This window comes from Triticum urartu, chromosome 2A (assembly GCF_056163025.1).
Source record: "Triticum urartu cultivar PI428250 chromosome 2A, HENAU_Tu73, whole genome shotgun sequence".
Lineage (NCBI taxonomy): Eukaryota > Viridiplantae > Streptophyta > Magnoliopsida > Poales > Poaceae > Triticum > Triticum urartu.
Genome location: NC_141874.1, coordinates 658,093,453 through 658,114,132, shown reverse-complemented (window position 1 = coordinate 658,114,132; position 20,680 = coordinate 658,093,453). Strand labels below are relative to the sequence as shown.

At 49.0% G+C, this 20,680-nt stretch overlaps 1 pseudogene; it reads right to left on the bottom strand.

Annotated features, from left to right (window-relative positions):
* Positions 1–186: 186 nt before the first annotated feature.
* On the bottom strand, positions 187–4,973 carry LOC147986489 (UPF0481 protein At3g47200-like; annotated as a pseudogene).
* Positions 4,974–20,680: the final 15,707 nt, after the last annotated feature.

Genomic DNA, 20,680 nt, shown 5'->3' with positions numbered 1-20,680 from the left:
ATAGGGGACGTCAAGAAAAGAAAAAGCTTGGTAGAGGGCTCTAGTGAAATGCAATAACCAAGAATTCTAAGTACCAAATGGGACCAGCTCAATCATATACAGGGAAGTGATTAATAGTTGTAGTGAAAGGGGACACCAAGATACAAGATACGGAGTAGTACAACACAAGCAACGCTGGTAATGGCAAAATAGGAGGTCCAGCTAGCTTACTGGAAAGACTTGAGCGTCCCGAGGAAACCTGCAAGTCCAGCAATGCCGGACACCGTCGCGATGATGGCTGTGCGGTGCCTGTAACAGAACCTGTAAACCTTGATCCACAACCGCCTATGGGACCTGTAGTTTTCAATCTCTACAATGATGTTGTCATAGCAGTTCCCTGGGCGCAGGTACTTCTCGAGCCCGGTGAACAGCTTGAGTGCGTCTTCGTTTGTGAGGCCTCCTCCTCCTTGCAGTATAAGCTTATTTCGCAGCTCCTGCACATCAGTATCATTGTCGGTGACCATCCCCAGAAGGCTGAGGTAGGAGCAGACAGTAGACCGTGTATCATCAACATCAACTGCACCGAAATCTGGGGTGATATGCACAGCTCCAAAGCTGCCATGTTGACGAGGAACCGTGCGTTGGCATCGTCGAGGGACACCGGAGGCAAGAAGAGCTTGCCGGTGAACCACCCTTTGGTGATGCGCATCTTCTTTAGCTCTGCTGTGGCATCGTCGGCTCTGAGCTTGATGCCCATCTCTGCAAGCTCGATGACGCTGACAGACATTGATAGTTTCTTGACCTTTTCAGATAGGGTGACCTCAGGCACTGGGGTACGACTAGTATTACTAGCGTCGTCCGTGCTTCCTACAATGTAGAATCGTAGGTAGCCAAGGAGATGCGGCGGTACGTAGCTATGGTCCAATTCAGGAGCATCGAATGTAAGATGCCGCCGCGCTTGCAGAGTCTGCTTCACGCGTCCAAGGACCGTTTCCATGTCCAGGCCAGGCGGGGGCATGAACTCCTTGAGCTTCTCAACCACCACCCAGGGGAGCTGGTTCTCAAGCAGCACAATGTCACTGAAGATGCGGCGGTCGATGGAGCTGAAAGCATCCTTCAACCACGGATCCACCTCGGCCGTCGGCTTCTCTTCATCGCTGTTTTCTCTGCACAAAAATAGCAAGTACTGCAGCAGGAAGCAGCCATCATAGAACATCATAGGCTTGAACTCGTTGTCGCCGACGCCGCGCTCCCTCAGCTTGCCCGCGTCGTAGTAGCTGCGGGCTTCATCTGCCACCGCGAAGACCGCCCCATACACCTCCTCGACGGAGCGGCGCGATTCCTTGATGAAGTGGCAGTCGGCCGCGTACTTGGTGCTCTCCATCTGGCAGATGACCGCGGTCGTCCCGTGGTGGTACGGACCGATGGACACCACCTTGGGTTTGGAGTGCTTGGAGAGGTCTTCCATGCTTGAAGGGAACAGGTGCATCTTCGTTTCCATCTGCTGAAGATTATGCTCGAAAGCTCGTGCTGCTTTCTCGAACTCTTCAATAGGATTGCTCCACTCATACTGACACCCAGTACTCTCCTCCTCGACCAGCTTCAGCTGCTGCTGTCCACTGGAGCTAACGACAAGATCAGTGTTGCTAGCAGGAGCAGCAACTGTCATCTGCAAAGGGAGGGCAGGAACCCACACATTTGGTTCCATGCTCGCCCTCCCCTCCTCCCAGGGCAAAATTTCGTGTTTTGACCCTTTTCTGAAACCAATTCAAGATTTGACCCTAGTGTAACATCCCAAATTTGCAATTTGGTATGTTATACACTAGATCATCATGCATATCATATTTTCATGCATTTTGGTTGATCCTAGAAATTTCACGCAACTCAAGGACCTTCGGAGAGAGTTGGAGATTTCGTTATTTTCATATTTGAGAGTTTTCTCAAATTTGAAAAGAGGATCATTTGATTTATTTATTTCATCTTCAATTATTTTTCCAATATCAAAAAAATGAGAGAGGGAATAATATGACTTTCCCAAAGTTAGGAAAAATGAAGATTTAATGAATAAGTCAAATTTTGGATTTTCCGGTGTTTATTCGCATTTTATTTGGATAGGGAAAATGCGTGTTTTCAAAAAATTGCATTCTAGGTCCGGAGTAAAGTTCTTTTTGTTCGACTCATTTTTAGGAGTCGGGGAAAATTTACTTTAGAGATTTTGGAGTTCGTTTAGATTTTCTTTCTTTTGTTTTTCTGCGCGCGAATCTAGTTAAAAAAAAGAGAAGGACCAAGGCCAGCCGGGCCAAAGGCCCAGCCAGCCGGCCGCCTCCCCAGCCAGCGCGCGCGCCAGGCGCAGCGCCAGGCCACCGCCTCCCTCGCTCTAGACCGAGTCCCAGAGGGACTCTAGGCCAGTTAGCCCCCCATTTCCTTGTTTTGTTTTCCCTCTTTTGCTTGCCCCCTACCCAAAGTAACCCTCCCTCCTAGTATAAATACCTAGCCACCCCCCCCTCTCCTCCTCACACCAGCCCGCCACCCCAAGCAGCAGCAGCAGCCGCCGCCGCCCTAGCGCCGCCGCCGCCTAGCCGCCGCCGCCCTTGCCCGCCGCCGCCGGAGTTCCGCCTCGTCGAGGTAGCCGCGCCTCTCTCTTTCTCCTCGCCTCGGTTCGGTTTTTTTAGAAAATCGTTCCGATTCTTTTCCGATTCTTTGTTTCGGTTTTCTTTTTCCGAAACCCTAGATCGATTTTCTTTTCGTTTTCTTCGGTTTAGTTGTTTAGCGAGCGTTCGCCGGACCGTTCGTCTTAACGAACGTGATCACCGGTTATTCTCGGTTAACGAACGTCCGTTCGTTTAACCGTTCTTCGTTTTCTTTTCGTCGGATTTATTCCGCGATCGCGATCTCAGATCCGATCTTCGTTCTAGTCTTTCTTCCCGCTCGTTTATCGGAATCAGGTGAGTCAAGCGCCTGGAGTTTCGTTTCGAAACCGCCGTTCCGTCTAATCAACTTGAACAAGTTTTGCCACGGTAAAAAAATTGACCTAGTTTCAACTTGCTAGAACCGAGTTGTTTTCTTTCGCCGTTTGTTTTCCGTTTCTTTGATCGATTCGCTCTTTCTTTGCAACCGGAGTTCTTAAGTTGAACTTTCTGGTTTGTTCTCTTGTTCGAGTTTTACCTGTGCATTAGATGAGTACTTATTGCGTGCTTGTTGTTTGTCTGCGATAGATCACCCGGATTGCGCCGCTTGTTACTTTGATACCCTAGGTCTCGCGGATCATCAGCAAGGCAAGTAACACTTTGATCATACCTTTTCTACAACCCATGTTTTATTGCATTAGATCAATCCTCTCACATTGCATGATTAGGATCTAATTAAATTGTGGGATGGGAAGTAGATGAGGTAGTACCTATTACCTGTTTATTATGAAACCTTTGGGAGTTACTTCTACGTTTGCTTATTATGCCATGCTATGCTAGTAGACGTGGATTGGGTGAGTGATATCCATGACAGATGTGAGTATTGTTAATTAATGGTTTATCTAAGGTGGCAATTTAAACACACATCTGGGTGGATTGAGGCACCTGATGTCTATCAGGACTTGCCTTTTTTTTTCGGACCGCCACCCAGGCTCAAAGGGATCATAAGATCTTTCATGCTAGAAACTTCCGTGTGCAGCCACAAGCCATTATGGGCTCTGGCATAGTTGACTAAGTCGTGCGAACTCTTACGGGTAGACTAGCAGATGTAGGGGTTGTAGGTGGTACGGTCTACCCACATGTAAGGTGCTAGCGCTTCTGAAAGACTGTGTCTCGGTCATCCGTCTTCTCAAACACCCTGTAGTGCGAGAAACCAAACGGAGGCGATCGAGTCTTGTGGGGAAAAGTGCGCAAACCTCTGCAGAGTGTACAAACTAATCATGATTAGCCGTGTCCCCGGTTATGGACAACTTGAGTATCTAGTACTTGAATATCATGTGAATCTCATCATGTTACTTCTAATTAATGTTGTTGGGTTTAATTGTTCACTTAATTGGGATCGGAATGCTGTCAACCATTCTCGATGTTTAACAACTACCATGATAGTTAAATAAATTTATTCCTTTGCAGTAGGGTAAAACTGGCTTTACGCAAAACTGTAACCATAGAGCTTTCCACCAGCCATATATGCATATAGTATAGCTGTTTCATTTCATTACTCTCTATGTGTTACATTGCCAGCATATTCCATGTGCTGACCCGTATTCGGGCTGCAACTTTCATGTTGCAGACTTTTCAGACGACGAGTAAGGTGCTTTTAGGTCGTGGTTCTATACTCAGTGATGCCGTTGGAGTTGATGGACCCATTTATCTTCCGAGTCTTCCGCTGTTATCGACATTAGATGGCCTTAAGCCATATTTATTGTAATAAGTTCTTTTTGAGACAACGATGTAATAAGTGTGTGATTGCCACTCTGCTATAAATCCTTCACTGTACTGTGTGGTGTCAGCATTACTGATCCAGGGATGACACCGGAGCACAGTAGGCTTGATCCATTCGGGTCGGGTCGCCACACCTAGTTTAAAAAATATTCGAGATCTGATCCTTTTGCTACCGCCAGGGGCCTTGGTGATAGGGTATAACAGCCTACCGCCAAGGCGGTAAGGTATAACAGACTACCGCCAAGGTCCCTAGCGGTAGGGTTGCATGCCCTACCGCCAAAAACCTTCTAAGTATTAACCATAGTGTGTGCTCATGCCTACCGTCAAGCACCTTGGCGGTAGGGTTATGCAGGCTACCGCCAACCCGGTTGGCGGTAGCGATGTTTCCTACTGCCAAAGTCCTTGGCAGTAGGCTGTTAGACCCTACCTCCATGAACTCTGGAGGTAGCAAAAATGTCAGATCTTAAAAAAATTCAAACTAGAGTCAAATCTTGAATAGGTTTTAAAAAAGGGTCAAAACATAAAAATTTGCCTCTCCCAGTAGTCAGCCACGGCCAGCTGGTACTCGTAAGGTACCTGCTGCATGTTAACTAAGAGAACTACTAGATGGATGATATTGCTAAGTTGCTAACAACAAAAATTACACTGCTGGTTTCAAAGGAGAAACATGTACAAATGTCCTATCAGAGACTGAAAAGAGAAAAACAGGAGTTGAGAATCGACGCTACATCGGTTATCGTCTGCGAAGACGTCGCTCCCCTTTATAGGCCAGCCGGCCACGCGTAGTTTTATCTATTCTTATTTGCTCAAGATTAGCGCAACTGTATTTATTTATTTTTTTGGAACAAAGACGCCAAGACCATCCGACTTTAAATTAATAAAGCCAACTGGTGAGAGTCTTTCAAGTTCATACAAGGCAGGTCAACACACAGCCACACAGCCAAAAGAGAGAAACGCGATAAGTTTAAAGTTCAAAGGCCATCAGCACGCAGGCTGGCAAATCCTCAGCATGCATGCTGGCATAACGAAGATATAAGAGCTACTAGGGATAACAAAAGGTGCCGCGGATGGTGGCGATGCATCACTCATGCTCGTCCGCTTGTCTTGCTTCCATCTGGATGCGGCGGATCTTTGCCATCGTCTCGGTCATACGCTCATCATCACGCGACTTCCCCAACGGAGCCCAAGTCTGCAAGAAAAGATGGCATTTGAATAGTATATCAGCATGGTGAGAAGGAAACTTCTTCTCAATCGTCATCTTATTGCGATAGTCCATCTGGACCAGAGTAGCGCCCCAACGCCTCTCCAAACAATCCGAGCCCTAGTACCGTTTTGCGAACGCAAGATTTGTATAAGGTCTGCACCCGAAGCCAGGTTCCAATTCTGTTGGAAGGCCTCGCAGACTGCGCTCCACGCAAATTTGGCAAGGTGGCAGTGGAAAAATATGTGGTTAGCATCCTCAGTGCTGTTACACAACACACAAGATCCATCTGATGGTCCGTTATGGATCGCCACATTATCCGCCATTAGAAGACGGTTTTGAAACATTTGCCAGAGGAAAATTTTAATCTTCAGCGGGATGCCGACCTTCCATAGCCCCCTAGCTATATCCAGCACATCCCCCTCGGTAAGCTTGGTGTACAAAGACTTGACCGAGAACGCTCCAGAGGACGAGAGTTGCCAGGAGACCTCATCCGCTCCCTGGCCAGTGGTGTCCTGGCCTATCATATCCAGAATCTGGTTCCACTCTACTTCCTCGTGAGGAAGAAGCGCTCGGAGGAAGTTTACTGAAGGGGGTGAGGTCCGGAGTGCCTCACCCACCATCAGCTCCGTGTTTGCAGCAACCTGGAAGGCAGCAGGATGGCTCTGCCACAGTGGAGAGGTGCCAATCCAGGCGTCTAACCAAAACTGAGTGGACTGGCCGTCCCAGACCTGAAACTTTGCCCCTAAGGTGAACGCTGGTCGCACCGCTTGGATCCCATTCCAGAATGGGGATCTCGAGCATTTAGCAGAGAAAACATTACTATTCAGAAAATATTTAGCTTTTAGGAGATCAGCCCAGAGCCCCGACTCGTTTTGGGCTAGTCTCCACCACCAACGAGATAGTAGGGCTACATTCATGAGTTTTAAATTTAGGATCCCAAGACCACCAAATTTCTTTGGGTGGCATACCGCTGCCCATTTTACAAGGTGGTACTTCCTCTTAATTCCGGTTCCTTCCCAAAAGAAACGGGAGCGGGGCGTGTCCAGTTTAGCGTGAACCCCATCCGCTAACAAGAACATTCCCATGGTGGACATTGGCAAAGAAGAAAGGCTAGAGTTAGTGAGGATAGGTCTTGCCGCAGAAGACATAAACCTCCCTCGCCACGGGCTCACTCTACCCGCGACCTTTCCATATAGGGGTTCCCACTCCTTAATGGAAATCCGGCTATGGGAAACCGGCAGGCCAAGGTATTTGATTGGCAGGCTCCCTAGCTTGCAATTAAGCAGATTTGCCACTCATACTCTCTTGATCATCCATCCCCATGGTTATGACCTCGCTCTTAAGGAAATTTATTTTGAGCCGAGATAAGAGTTTGAAAGCAAGAAACAGCAGCTTGATCGAGGCAATACTAACGTCGTCAGGCTCGAAAAGAAGCATCGTGTCGTCAGCGTACTGTAGGTGCGTAACCCCTCCGGAATCAGATGGGACACCAACCCTTTGATGTGCCCTGCCGAGCGAGCCTTAAGCACCATAGCAGATAGAGCATCGGCAACAAAATTAAAAACGAGCGGAGACAGGGGATCCCCCTGTCTCATGCCTTTTTCGTTGCGGAAGAATCTGCCCACCTCCCCATTAATCGAGACGGTCGTTTGTCCACTATTAATCAGGTTCATGATACGGTGTACGAAACCCGCATCAAAACCCTTTTTCAGGAGGACTTCCCGAGCAAACTCCCAGTTTACACGGTCATAGGCTTTCTCAAAATCGAGCTTGAGCAGCATCCCTTGCTGCTTTTTCAATTTAAGCTCATGGACTATCTCATGGAGGGCGATAGGGCCCTCCAGAATGTTCCGTCCTTTGAGAAAAGACGTCTGACTTCTAAGAATAACTCGCTGAGCAATAGGTGCCAGGCGGGTCGCGTAGGCTTTGGCGCAAATCTTGAAGGGCACGTTGATCAGCGTGATGGGTCTGAAAAGTTTGATGCAGTCAGCCCCTTTGACCTTTGGAATAAGGCTAATGACCCTGTAGTTGAGGCGAGAGACATTTACCATTCCTAACGCAAACCCATTCACGATATCAAGGAAGATGGGTCGAAGCATTGGCCAGAACCTACAGAAGAATTCGACAGGCCATCCATCAGGACCTGGGGCCGTGCCTTTCTTCATACCCATTAGGGCGGCGTCAACTTCTTCCGGGAGAAACGAGAGCGCCAGGCACTCATTCTCCTGCGGGGACACCTTATCCTGGGGATCCCACAAATCCTCACGGATACTAAGCTTTTTCTCGTCCGTCATACCCAACAGACCGACAAAATAGTCATAGATGTGACGGGCAATGTCACCCTGAGAGAGAAGGAGGCCCTGATCTGACTGTAGACGGAGGATCGAGCTCTTACACTTCCTATCATTAGCATAAGCATGGAAATAAGTTGTGTTAGAGTCACCCTTCGTCACCCACTTTATCCCGCCCCTACGGCGCCAGTATTCTTCCTCCACACGCAAGATCGCAAGAACCTTGTGCTCCAAGTCATATCTATGGGCCCACTCAGCTTCCGAGAACTGTCGCTCGTCGGCTTGAGCGTCCAGGGCCGCTAACTCCTCAGTCAGCCTGCCGCGCTCACATTTTGAGAAGCTACCATGATTGGCACCCACCCACACAAAAAGGCGCGCAAAGCCGCCGCGGCCGCCGACCAGCATTCGATGGAGCCCCTTTGGGGTCCCAGGTGAGATAGAATCTGGGCCCAACGATCGTGAACCATCTGGATGAAGCCCTCTGCTTCAAACCAGGCAGACTCGAAGAAGAAACGCTTGCTACGCTGGACTCTCTCCTCCCCTGAAAAAAAGATAAGAGGGACGTGGTCCGAGCCAATACGAGTTTCGGCCACTAGCGTACATAATGGAAACATGACCATCCATTCCGGGGTGAAAAACACCCGGTCCAGCACGCTTCGGACCGGTGCCAGCTACTTATTGGTCCAAGTGAACCTGGCTCCCATCTGGGCCGCTTCGCGAAGAGCGGCAGACGCAATGGTGTTGTTGAACATGGACACCCTTGTCCAGTCCACCCGGTCGTTATTTTTATCTGCACCCGAACGGATCAGGTTAAAGTCGCCGCCCACCACCAGTGGTAGATTAATCGAGCGCTTGGTCCCAGCCAAGGCCGTAACTTCGGCCAAAAAATCCGCAGAACGAGCGTGATCCACATGGCCATACACACACACCACTACCCAAATAAGTCTAGAAACCGTGTGTCTAATCGTGGCAACGACGTAAAACATGCCTTGTTCCCAAGTCAGCACCTCACAAATGTCCCTGTTACATCCCATCAGGATCCTGTTGGAAATATGCCCTAGAGGCAATAATAAAAGCATTATTATTATATTTCCTTGTTCATGATAATTGTATTTTATTCATGCTATAATTGTGTTATCCGGAAATCGTAATACATGTGTGAATAATAGACACCAACATGTCCCTAGTAAGCCTCTAGTTGACTAGCTCGTTGATCAACAGATATTCATGGTTTCCTGACTATGGACATTAGATGTCATTGATAACGAGATCACATCATTAGGAGAATGATGTGATGGACAAGACCCAATCCTAAACATAGCACAAGATCGTATAGTTCGTTTGCTAGAGTTTTCCAATGTCAAGTATCTTTTCCTTAGACCATGAGATCGTGTAACTCCCGGATACCGTAGGAGTACTTTGGGTATACCAAACGTTATAACTTAATTGGGTGACTATAAAGGTATACTACGGGTATCTCCGAAAGTGTCTGTTGGGTTGACACGGATCAAGACTGGGATTTGTCACTCCGTATGATGGAGAGGTATCACCGGGCCCACTCGGTGATGCATCATCATTATGAGCTCAAAGTGACCAAGTGTCTGGTCACGGGATCATGCATTATGGTACGAGTAAAGTGACTTGCCGGTAATGAGATTGAACGAGGTATTGGGATACCGACGATCGAATCTCGGGCAAGTAACATACCGATTGACAAAGGGAATTGTATACGGGGTTGCTTGAATCCTCGACATCGTGGTTCATCCGATGAGATCATCGAGGAGCATGTGGGAGCCAACATGGGTATCTAGATCCCGCTGTTGGTTATTGACCGGAGAGCAATCTCGGTCATGTCTACATGTCTCCCGAACCCGTAGGGTCTACACACTTAATGTTCGGTGACGCTAGGGTTGTAGGGATATGTATATGCAGTAAACCGAATGTTGTTCGGAGTCCCGGATGAGATCCCGGATGTCACGAGGAGTTTTGGAATGGTCCGGAGGTAAAGAATTATATATAGGAAGTGCTATTTCGGCCATCGGGACAAGTTTCGGGGTCACCGGTATTGTACCGGGACCACCGGAAGGGTCCCGGGGGTCCACCGGGTGGGGCCACCTATCCTGGAGGGGCCCATGGGCTGAAGTGGGAATGGATCCAGCCCAAAGTGGGCTGGGGCGCCACTTCCCCCTAGGGCCCATGCGCCTAGGGTGGGGAAACCCTAAAGGGGGGCGCCTCCTTGCATGGGGGGCAAGCCCCCCCCCCCACCCCTTGGCCGCCGCCCCCCTAGGAGATTGCATATCCTAGGGCCGGCGCCCCCCCTAGGCCCCCTATATATAGTGGGGGGGAGGAAGGGCCATCACACCCATGCCCTGGCGCCTCCCTCTCCCTCTCCAACACCTCCTCCTCCTCCATAGAGCTTGGCGAAGCCCTGCCGGAGTACTGCAGCTCCATCACCACCACGCCGTCGTGCTGCTGCTGGAGCCATCTTCCTCAACCTCTCCTTCCCCCTTGCTGGATCAAGAAGGAGGAGACGTTACGCTGACCGTACGTGTGTTGAACGCGGAGGTGCCGTCCGTTCGGCGCTAGGATCTCCGGTGATTCGGATCACGTCGAGTACGACTCCCTCATCCCCGTTCTTTGAATGCTTCCGCTCGCGATCTACAAGGTACGTAGATGCATCCAATCACTCGTTGCTAGATGAACTCATAGATGGATCTTGGTGAAACCGTAGGAAAATTTTTGTTTTCTGCAACGTTCACCAACAGTGGCATCATGAGCTAGGTCTATGCGTAGTTCTCTTTGCACGAGTAGAACACAATTTGTTGTGGGCGTAGATGTTGTCAACTTTCTTGCCGCTACTAGTCTTATTTTGCTTCAGCGTTATTGTGGGATGAAGCGGCCCGGACCAACCTTACACGTACGCTTACGTGAGACCGGTTCCACCGACTAACATGCACTAGTTGCATAAGGTGGCTGGCAGGTGTCTGTCTCTCCCACTTTAGTTGGAGCGCATTCGATGAAAAGGGTCCTTATGAAGGGTAAATAGAAGTTGACAAATCACGTTGTGGCTTTCACGTAGGTAAGAAAACGTTCTTGCTAGAACCCTATTGCAGCCACGTAAAACATGCAACAACAATTAGAGGACGTCTAACTTATTTTTGCAGCAAGTGTTTTGTGATGTGATATGGCCAAAGTTGTGATGAATGATGAATGATATATATGTGATGTATGAGATGTTCATGCTATTGTAATAGGAATCACGACTTGCATGTCGATGAGTATGACTACCGGCAGGAGCCATAGGAGTTGTCTTTATTTTTTGTATGACCTGTGTGTCATTGAGAAACGCCATGTAAATTACTTTACTTTATTGCTAAACGCGTTAGCCATAGTAGTAGAAGTAATAGTTGGCGAGCAACTTCATGGAGACACGATGATGGAGATCATAATGATGGAGATCATGGTGTCATGCCGGTGACAAGATGATCATGAAGCCCCAAGATGGAGATCAAAGGAGCTATGTGATATTGGCCATATCATGTCACTATTATTATTTGATTGCATGTGATGTTTATCATGTTTTTGCATCTTGTTTACTTAGAACGACGGTAGTAAATAAGATGATCCCTCATAATAATTTCAAGAAAGTGTTCCCCCTAACTGTGCACCGTTGCGACAGTTCGTTGTTTCGAAGCATCACGTGATGATCGGGTGTGATAGATTCTAACGTTCACATACAACGGGTGTAAGACAGATTTACACATGCAAACACTTAGGTTGACTTGACGAGCCTAGCATGTAGAGACATGACCTCGGAACATAGAAGACCGAAAGGTCGAGCATGAGTCGTATAGAAGATACGATCAACATGAAGATGTTCACCGATGTTGACTAGTCCGTCTCACATGATGATCGGACACGGCCTAGTTAACTCGGATCATGTTATACTTAGATGACTGGAGGGATGTCTATCTAAGTGGGAGTTCATTGAATAATTTGATTAGATGAACTTAATTATCATGAACTTAGTCTAAAATATTTACAATATTTCTTGTAGATCAAATGGCCAACGTAGTCCTCAACTTCAACGCGTTCCTAGAGAAAACCAAGCTGAAAGACGATGGCAGCAACTACACGGACTGGGTCCGGAACCTGACGATCATCATCATAGCTGCCAAGAAAGATTATGTCCTACAAGCACCGCTAGGTGACGCACCTGTTCTCCCTGCAGAACAAGACGTTATGAACGCTTGGCAGGCACGTACCGATGACTACTCCCACGTTCAGTGCGGCATGCTTTACAGCTTAGAGCCGGGGCTCCAAAAACGTTTTGAGAGACACGGAGCATATGAGATGTTCGAAGAGCTGAAAATGGTTTTCCATGCTCATGCCCGGGTCGAGAGATATGAAGTCTCCGACAAGTTCTTCAGCTGTAAGATGGAGGAAAACAGTTCTGTCAGTGAGCACATACTCACTATGTCTGGGTTGCATAACCGCTTGACTCAGCTGGGAGTTAATCTCCCGGATGACGCGGTCATTGATAGAATCCTTCAGTCGCTTCCACCTAGCTACAAGAGCTTTTTGATGAATTTCAATATGCAAGGGATGGAAAAGACCATTCCTGAAGTATTTGCAATGCTGAAATCAGCAGAGGTAGAAGTCAAAAAGGAACATCAAGTGTTGATGGTGAATAAAACCACTAAGTTCAAGAAAGGCAAGGGTAAGAAAACCTTCAAGAAGGACGGCAAGGGAGTTGCCGCGCCCGGCAAGCAAGCTGCCGGGAAGAAGCCAAAGAATGGACCCAAGCCCGAGACTGAGTGTTTTTATTGCAAGGGAAGTGGTCACTGGAAGCGGAACTGCCCCAAATACTTAGCGGACAAGAAGGCCGGCATCACGAAAGGTATATGTGATATACATGTAATTGTTGTGTACCTTACCAGTACTCGTAGTAGCTCTTGGGTATTTGATACCGGTGCAGTTGCTCATATTTGTAACTCAAAGCAGGAGCTGCGAAATAAGCGGAGACTGGCGAAGGACGAGGTGACGATGCGCGTCGGGAATGGTTCCAAGGTCGATGTGATCGCCGTCGGCACGCTACCTCTACATTTACCTACGGGATTAGTTTTGAACCTCAATAATTGTTATTTAGTGCCAAGTTTGAGCATGAACATTGTATCAGGATCTCGTTTAATACGAGATGGCTACTCATTTAAATCCGAGAATAATGGTTGTTCTATTTATATGAGAGATATGTTTTATGGTCATGCTCCGATGGTGAATGGTTTATTCTTAATGAATCTCGAGCGTAATGTTACACATATTTATAGTGTGAATACCAAAAGATGTAAGATTGATAATGATAGTCCCACATACTTGTGGCACTGCCGCCTTGGTCACATAGGTGTCAAACGCATGAAGAAGCTCCATGCAGATGGACTTTTAGAGTCTCTTGATTACGAATCATTTGACACGTGCGAACCATGCCTCATGGGTAAAATGACCAAGACTCCATTCTCAGGAACAATGGAGCGAGCAACCAACTTATTAGAAATCATACATACTGATGTGTGCGGTCCAATGAGTGTTGAGGCTCGCGGTGGCTATCGTTATGTTCTCACCCTCACTGATGACTTGAGTAGATATGGGTATATCTATTTAATGAAACACAAGTCTGAGACCTTTGAGAAGTTCAAGGAATTTCAGAGTGAGGTTGAAAATCAACGTGACAGGAAAATCAAGTTCCTGCGATCAGATCGTGGAGGAGAATACTTGAGTCACGAATTTGGCACACACTTAAGAAAATGTGGAATAGTTTCACAACTCACGCCGCCTGGAACACCTCAGCGTAATGGTGTGTCCGAACGTCGTAATCGCACTCTATTAGATATGGTGCGATCTATGATGTCTCTTACCGATTTACCGCTATCTTTTTGGGGCTATGCTTTAGAGACTGCCGCATTCACTTTAAATAGGGCTCCGTCGAAATCCGTTGAGACGACACAGTATGAATTATGGTTTGGGAAGAAACCTAAGCTGTCGTTTCTAAAAGTTTGGGGATGCGATGCTTATGTCAAGAAACTTCAACCTGAAAAGCTCGAACCCAAGTCGGAAAAATGCGTCTTCATAGGATACCCTAAAGAAACTATTGGGTATACCTTCTACCTCAGATCCGAAGGCAAGATCTTTGTTGCCAAGAATGGATCCTTTCTAGAGAAAGAGTTTCTCTTGAAAGAAGTAAGTGGGAGGAAAGTAGAACTTGATGAAGTATTACCTCTTGAACCGGAAAATGGCGCAACTCAAGAAAATGATCCTGAGGTGCCTGCACCGACTAGAGAGGAAATTAATGATAATGATCATGAAACTTCAGATCAAGTTGCTACTGAACTTCGTAGGTCCACAAGGACACGTTCCGCACCAGAGTGGTACGGCAACCCTGTCTTGGAAATCATGTTGTTAGACAACGGTGAACCTTAGAACTATGAAGAAGCTATGGCGGGCCCGGATTCCGACAAATGGCTAGAAGCCATGAAATCCGAGATAGGATCCATGTATGAAAACAAAGTATGGACTTTGACTGACTTGCCCATTGAGCGGCGAGCCATAGAAAATAAATGGATCTTTAAGAAGAAGACAGACGCAGATGGTAATGTGACCATCTATAAAGCTCGGCTTGTCGCTAAGGGTTATCGACAAATTCAAGGGGTTGACTACGATGAGACTTTCTCACCGGTAGCGAAGCTAAAGTCCGTCCGAATCATGTTAGCAATTGCCGCATTCTATGATTATGAGATATGGCAAATGGACGTCAAAACGGCATTCCTTAATGGTTTCCTTAAGGAAGAATTGTATATGATGCAGCCGGAAGGTTTTGTCGATCCTAAGAATGCTAACAAGGTATGCAAGCTCCAACGCTCGATTTATGGGCTGGTGCAAGCATCTCGGAGTTGGAACATTCGCTTTGATGAGATGATCAAAGCGTTTGGGTTTACGCAGACTTATGGAGAAGCCTGCGTTTACAAGAAAGTGAGTGGGAGCTCTGTAGCATTTCTCATATTATATGTAGATGACATACCTTTGATGGGAAATGATATAGAACTCTTGGACAGCATTAAGGCCTACTTGAATAAGAGTTTTTCAATGAAGGACCTTGGAGAAGCTGCTTATATATTAGGCATCAAGATCTATAGAGATCGATCAAGACGCCTCATAGGTCTTTCACAAAGCACATACCTTGATAAGATATTGAAGAAGTTCAATATGGATCAGTCTAAGAAGGGGTTCTTGCCTGTGTTACAAGGTGTGAAATTGAGCTCAGCTCAATGTCCGACCACGGCAGAAGATATAGAAGAGATGAGTATCATCCCCTATGCCTCAGCCATAGGTTCTATTATGTATGCCATGCTGTGTACCAGACCTGATGTAAACCTTGCCATAAGTTTGGTAGGTAGGTACCAAAGTAATCCCGGCAAGGAACACTGGACAGCGGTCAAGAATATCCTGAAGTACCTGAAAAGTACTAAGGAAATGTTTCTCGTCTATGGAGGTGACGAAGAGCTCGTCGTAAAGGGTTACGTCGACGCTAGCTTCGACACAGATCTGTATGACTCAAAGTCACAAACCGGATACGTGTATATTTTGAATGGTGGGGTAGTAAGCTGGTGCAGTTGCAAGCAGAGCGTCGTGGCAGGATCTACATGTGAAGCAGAGTACATGGCAGCCTCGGAGGCAGCACATGAAGCAATTTGGGTGAAGGAGTTCATCACCGACCTAGGAGTCATACCCAATGCGTCGGGGCCAATCAAACTCTTCTGTGACAACACTGGAGCTATTGCACTTGCCAAGGAGCCCAGGTTTCACAAGAAGACCGGGCACATCAAGCGTCGCTTCAACTCCATTCGTGAAAATGTTCAAGATGAAGACATAGATATTTGTAAAATACATACGGACCTGAATGTAGCAGATCCGTTGACTAAACCTCTCCCTAGAGCAAAACATGATCAACACTAGAATTCCATGGGTGTTTGATTCATCACAATGTAACTAGATTATTGACTCTAGTGCAAGTGGGAGACTGTTGGAAATATGCCCTAGAGGCAATAATAAAAGCATTATTATTATATTTCCTTGTTCATGATAATTGTCTTTTATTCATGCTATAATTGTGTTATCCGGAAATCGTAATACATGTGTGAATAATAGACACCAACATGTCCCTAGTAAGCCTCTAGTTGACTAGCTCGTTGATCAACAGATAGTCATGGTTTCCTGACTATGGACATTAGATGTCATTGATAACGAGATCACATCATTAGGAGAATGATGTGATGGACAAGACCCAATCCTAAACATAGCACAAGATCGTATAGTTCGTTTGCTAGAGTTTTCCAATGTCAAGTATCTTTTCCTTAGACCATGAGATCGTGTAACTCCCAGATACCCTATGAGTACTTTGGGTATACCAAACGTCACAACGTAACTGGGTGACTATAAAGGTATACTACGGGTATCTCCGAAAGTGTCTGTTGGGTTGACACGGATCAAGACTGGGATTTGTCACTCCGTATGACGGAGAGGTATCACCGGGCCCACTCGGTGATGCATCATCATTATGAGCTCAAAGTGACCAAGTGTCTGGTCACAGGATCATGCATTACGGTACGAGTAAAGTGACTTGCCGGTAACGAGATTGAACGAGGTATTGGGATACCGACGATCGAATCTCGGGCAAGTAACATACCGATTGACAAAGGGAATTGTATACGGGGTTGCTTGAATCCTCGACATCGTGGTTCATCCGATGAGACCATCGAGGAGCATGTGGGAGCCAACATGGGTATCCAGATCCCGCTGTTGGTTATTGACCGGAGAGCAATCTCGGTCATGTCTACATGTCTCCCGAACCCGTAGGGTCTACACACTTAAGGTTCGGTGACGCTAGGGTTGTAGGGATATGTATATGCAGTAAACCGAATATTGTTCGGAGTCCCGGATGAGATCCCGGACGTCACGAGGAGTTTCAGAATGGTCCGGAGGTAAAGAATTATATATAGGAAGTGCTATTTCGGCCATCGGGACAAGTTTCGGGGTCACCGGTATTGTACCGGGACCACCGAAAGGGTCCCGGGGGTCCACCGGGTGGGGCCACCTATCCTGGAGGGCCCCATGGGCTGAAGTGGGAAGGGATCCAGCCCAAAGTGGGCTGGGGCGCCACTTCCCCCTAGGGCCCATGCGCCTAGGGTGGGGAAACCCTAAAGGGGGGCGCCTCCTTGCTTGGGGGGCAAGCCCCCCACCCCTTGGCCACCGCCCCCCTCTCCTAGGGCCGGCGCCCCCCCTAGGCCCCCTATATATAGTGGGGGGAGGAAGGGCCATCACACCCATGCCCTGGCGCCTCCCTCTCCCTCTCCAACACCTCCTCCTCCTCCATAGAGCTTGGCGAAGCCCTGCCGGAGTACTGCAGCTCCATCACCACCACACCGTCGTGCTGCTGCTGGAGCCATCTTCCTCAACCTCTCCTTCCCCCTTGCTGGATCAAGAAGGAGGAGACGTTACGCTGACCGTACGTGTGTTGAACGCGGAGGTGTCGTCCGTTCGGCGCTAGGATCTCCGGTGATTCGGATCACGTCGAGTACGACTCCCTCATCCCCGTTCTTTGAACGCTTCCGCTCGCGATCTACAAGGTACGTAGATGCATCCAATCACTCATTGCTAGATGAACTCATAGATGGATCTTGGTGAAACCGTAGGAAAATTTTTGTTTTCTGCAACGTTCACCAACAGATCCCACCCGAGAGACCAGATGAGGGAAGCCAATGCCAATCAAAACGACTAAGGGGATCAAAGGCAAGCAGATCACGGGAGGAAAAATCAGCTTTGATAGTCTCCTGGAGCGCAACCACGTCTATTCGCTCTTTGGCCATATATTCCCTAAGCTGCGTTCGACAGCCCTCGTGACCACAGCCTCTAATGTTCCAGAAAAGATAATGCATAGAATCAAATAATACGATTACGTAGTCGGACCCCATGAGAGGTCACCGCTTTGGCCACCCGTTTCCGAGCCGTAGCATGGCTGGAAGAAGGAAGCATAGAAGCATCCCTAGCTTCTGCTTCCTCATCGGGGCAGGAGGCGGTTCCATCCCCTGCTGGAACCAGCCCTGATGAGGGTGCAAGCACACAATGAACCGCAACAGCAGCAAGTGCCGCTTGCGCCTCCTCTCACGCACGGACTAGAGATGGAATCTCACCATGGGGGAGAGAAGAAACAACTCCACTATCATCCAAAATTTTCGACAAATGCGCGTCCGAAAAGGCATTCAAAATTTTGTATGAGGGGAGAGGATTACCTGAAACCTCTAGGTTCTTGTCGGCAATGCGAAGCTGCGCACTCTCCAGCGAAGAGAGGTCTCCCAGCTTGGCCTTGGACCGTGCGCTCGGGGCACGCTGCGGCACTGGGGTCGCCTTGGATCGCTTCGCCTTCGCTCCTGCTCCCACCGACACCAGTGCCGCGCCCAAATCACCACCGAGCTCTGACGAAACCGCAGCCGCACATGCCTTTGCCGCCGGCTTTCGGCCCGCCGTCTTCTTTTGAGATCTGCTCGATCCACCCGAGCCTTGGTGGCCCGAGGGAGGGGTCGGGGTCGAGTCGACGTTGAGCATGCATCCCGCTTCCATGCCGCCTGTAGCCGCCGGAGAGGCCTGGGACGCGCCTGCCAAGTCCCCAGAGAGCACCGACTCCACCATGGTAGCCAAGGATGGCGAGCCCAGGTGGGAGTCGTACTCGTCGAAGGAAACATCAAGCGTCCTGGCCAGCGGAGGGATACTGACAGCAGTGTCTTGAGTCGCCACGGCGGGCACGTCCCCACCCATCAGTTCGAGCTTTTCCCAAGTTTCAGTGTCACATGAGGTATCGTGCATACTTTCGTCCAGATCATCTTCCTGACCACCCATCACCGTATCCTTGGTCGCCGCCGATCCGCGAGCACCGCCCGCCTGCTGCTTGGATGGTGCATTACCACCATCAGCTGCTTTGTTGCCAGTACCCGCACCCCGCGGCCGTCCAGACTGCTCCGAGGGTGGGGGAGGGGGGTTCTTGTCAGACGGGCCAGCTCCCCTCGAGCCGCCTTCTCCGGTCCTTTTCGGAAGCCTTTCCACCTCGGCCTTGATTTGGTATCCCTCCCCATTGAACCACACCTCCACGAAGCCATTAAGCTTATCAGGCGACTTGCATGCAAACTTCATCCTCACTGGCCCCAGCCTTATGAGGGAAAGTTCATCCACAACAATGGGACGGCCTAGCATCTTGAGACCTTCCGTCAGCTGTTCCGCACGCCGATGCTTCCTTGGAATGCCATGAAGCCGAACCCACGTCTCTGGCATGGTCATAGGCGTCACCTCCTCATGCAGAGACTCCCGCACCCGAGCGGTTATGTCATTGATAGATAAGAAGAGTTTACCACTGGATTTAGCCATATGGAGCAGGTGAGCCGAAGGGAAGATGACCAAGAAATCGTTATCCCCAACCTGGGCCACCTGCCAATCCCAATCCCCTGCAACCATATGCTTAAGCTCTTGCTTGAGGACACAGAGCGAGAGCTGGCCCGGATCTGCAGAGATGATAGCTGCGTTGTCTGGCTTCAGATCCGCGGCTCCTTCCAACTCGTCTTCCTCCTCAAACTGTAGAAAAAAGAAGCCCTCCCCCGAGATGGCACTTCCCAAGATCTGGAGGTTTAGGGCCTTCCCCCGCGTCGGGCACGCAGCCGAGACGTGGCCCTCCTCCTTGCACATCACGCACAATGGCTCAAACTTGCACTTGGACTGGTAATGCCCCAAGCGCCCACACTTGAAGCATTCCACATCGGGGATCTCTTCCACCGGAATGGGCGCATCGGCCGAACCTTTGGGTCCAGGAAGGGCCACTGCGAGCGGCGCTGCGCCGGCCCTCAGCTTCTTGGCCATCGGATCTCCATGACCCGCACCGAAGTTGGGAAGTGGCACTGATTTCCGCTCCAACTCGCGGCATTTGTGCCCTTCCTTCTTCAGACGCTTCCTTTCTTGTTGCTCGATCCACCAAGGGGGGGACCCCAATCCCCCTCGCGCCCTCCTTGCGCAGCCGCAGACTCTCGCGCTTCGTGGCCATCGCGACCACCCTGCCGGCCGCTCATGGCACTCTTGGCTTTCTCGCGGAGCGCTTTCTCCCGCCGCAGCTCCGCGTCTTGATCTCCGGCCACCATCGGACGCTTGTCAGGACGACGGTCCCCCATCACTGCCGCCGCAAAGGAAATGGAGAGAGGATGGGGAGGAAGCAGAATGCGAATGGAAGACAGGCGCCACACCTCGCGAACAGATGCGGGAAACCCTAAAGACGGGTCACCGCACCCCTTGGCGCAACCGTATATAAATGGAAACAAGGGGAATGGGCCCGGCCAGACTCCCATTGCTAGAGACATGTTCGATAGGGACAAAACACGCAGCGTGCCGTCACATGCATGTCTCGTCAACCAGGTAACCATAAATCCATAGTAATATATATGCGTGCAATGCCTGCATAACAGAGGAACCTTCCGACTTCTTCAACGTGCAACACAGCCTGGAGCCGAATAAGGCGAATCCTAACTAGTTGCACGCGCAGCAGCGCATATCTCAGCCGCTGCTTCAACATAGGATCCGAGCTCTTTGCATGTGCATGGCCTCTTTCTCTCTTTTTATATCACACAGTCTGACACATGCATGCCTATAGTATCTTTGCTTTCTCCTCAAACTTCATTACTTTTAGTTTCCTTTTCACAGTTTAGATGGTTCAT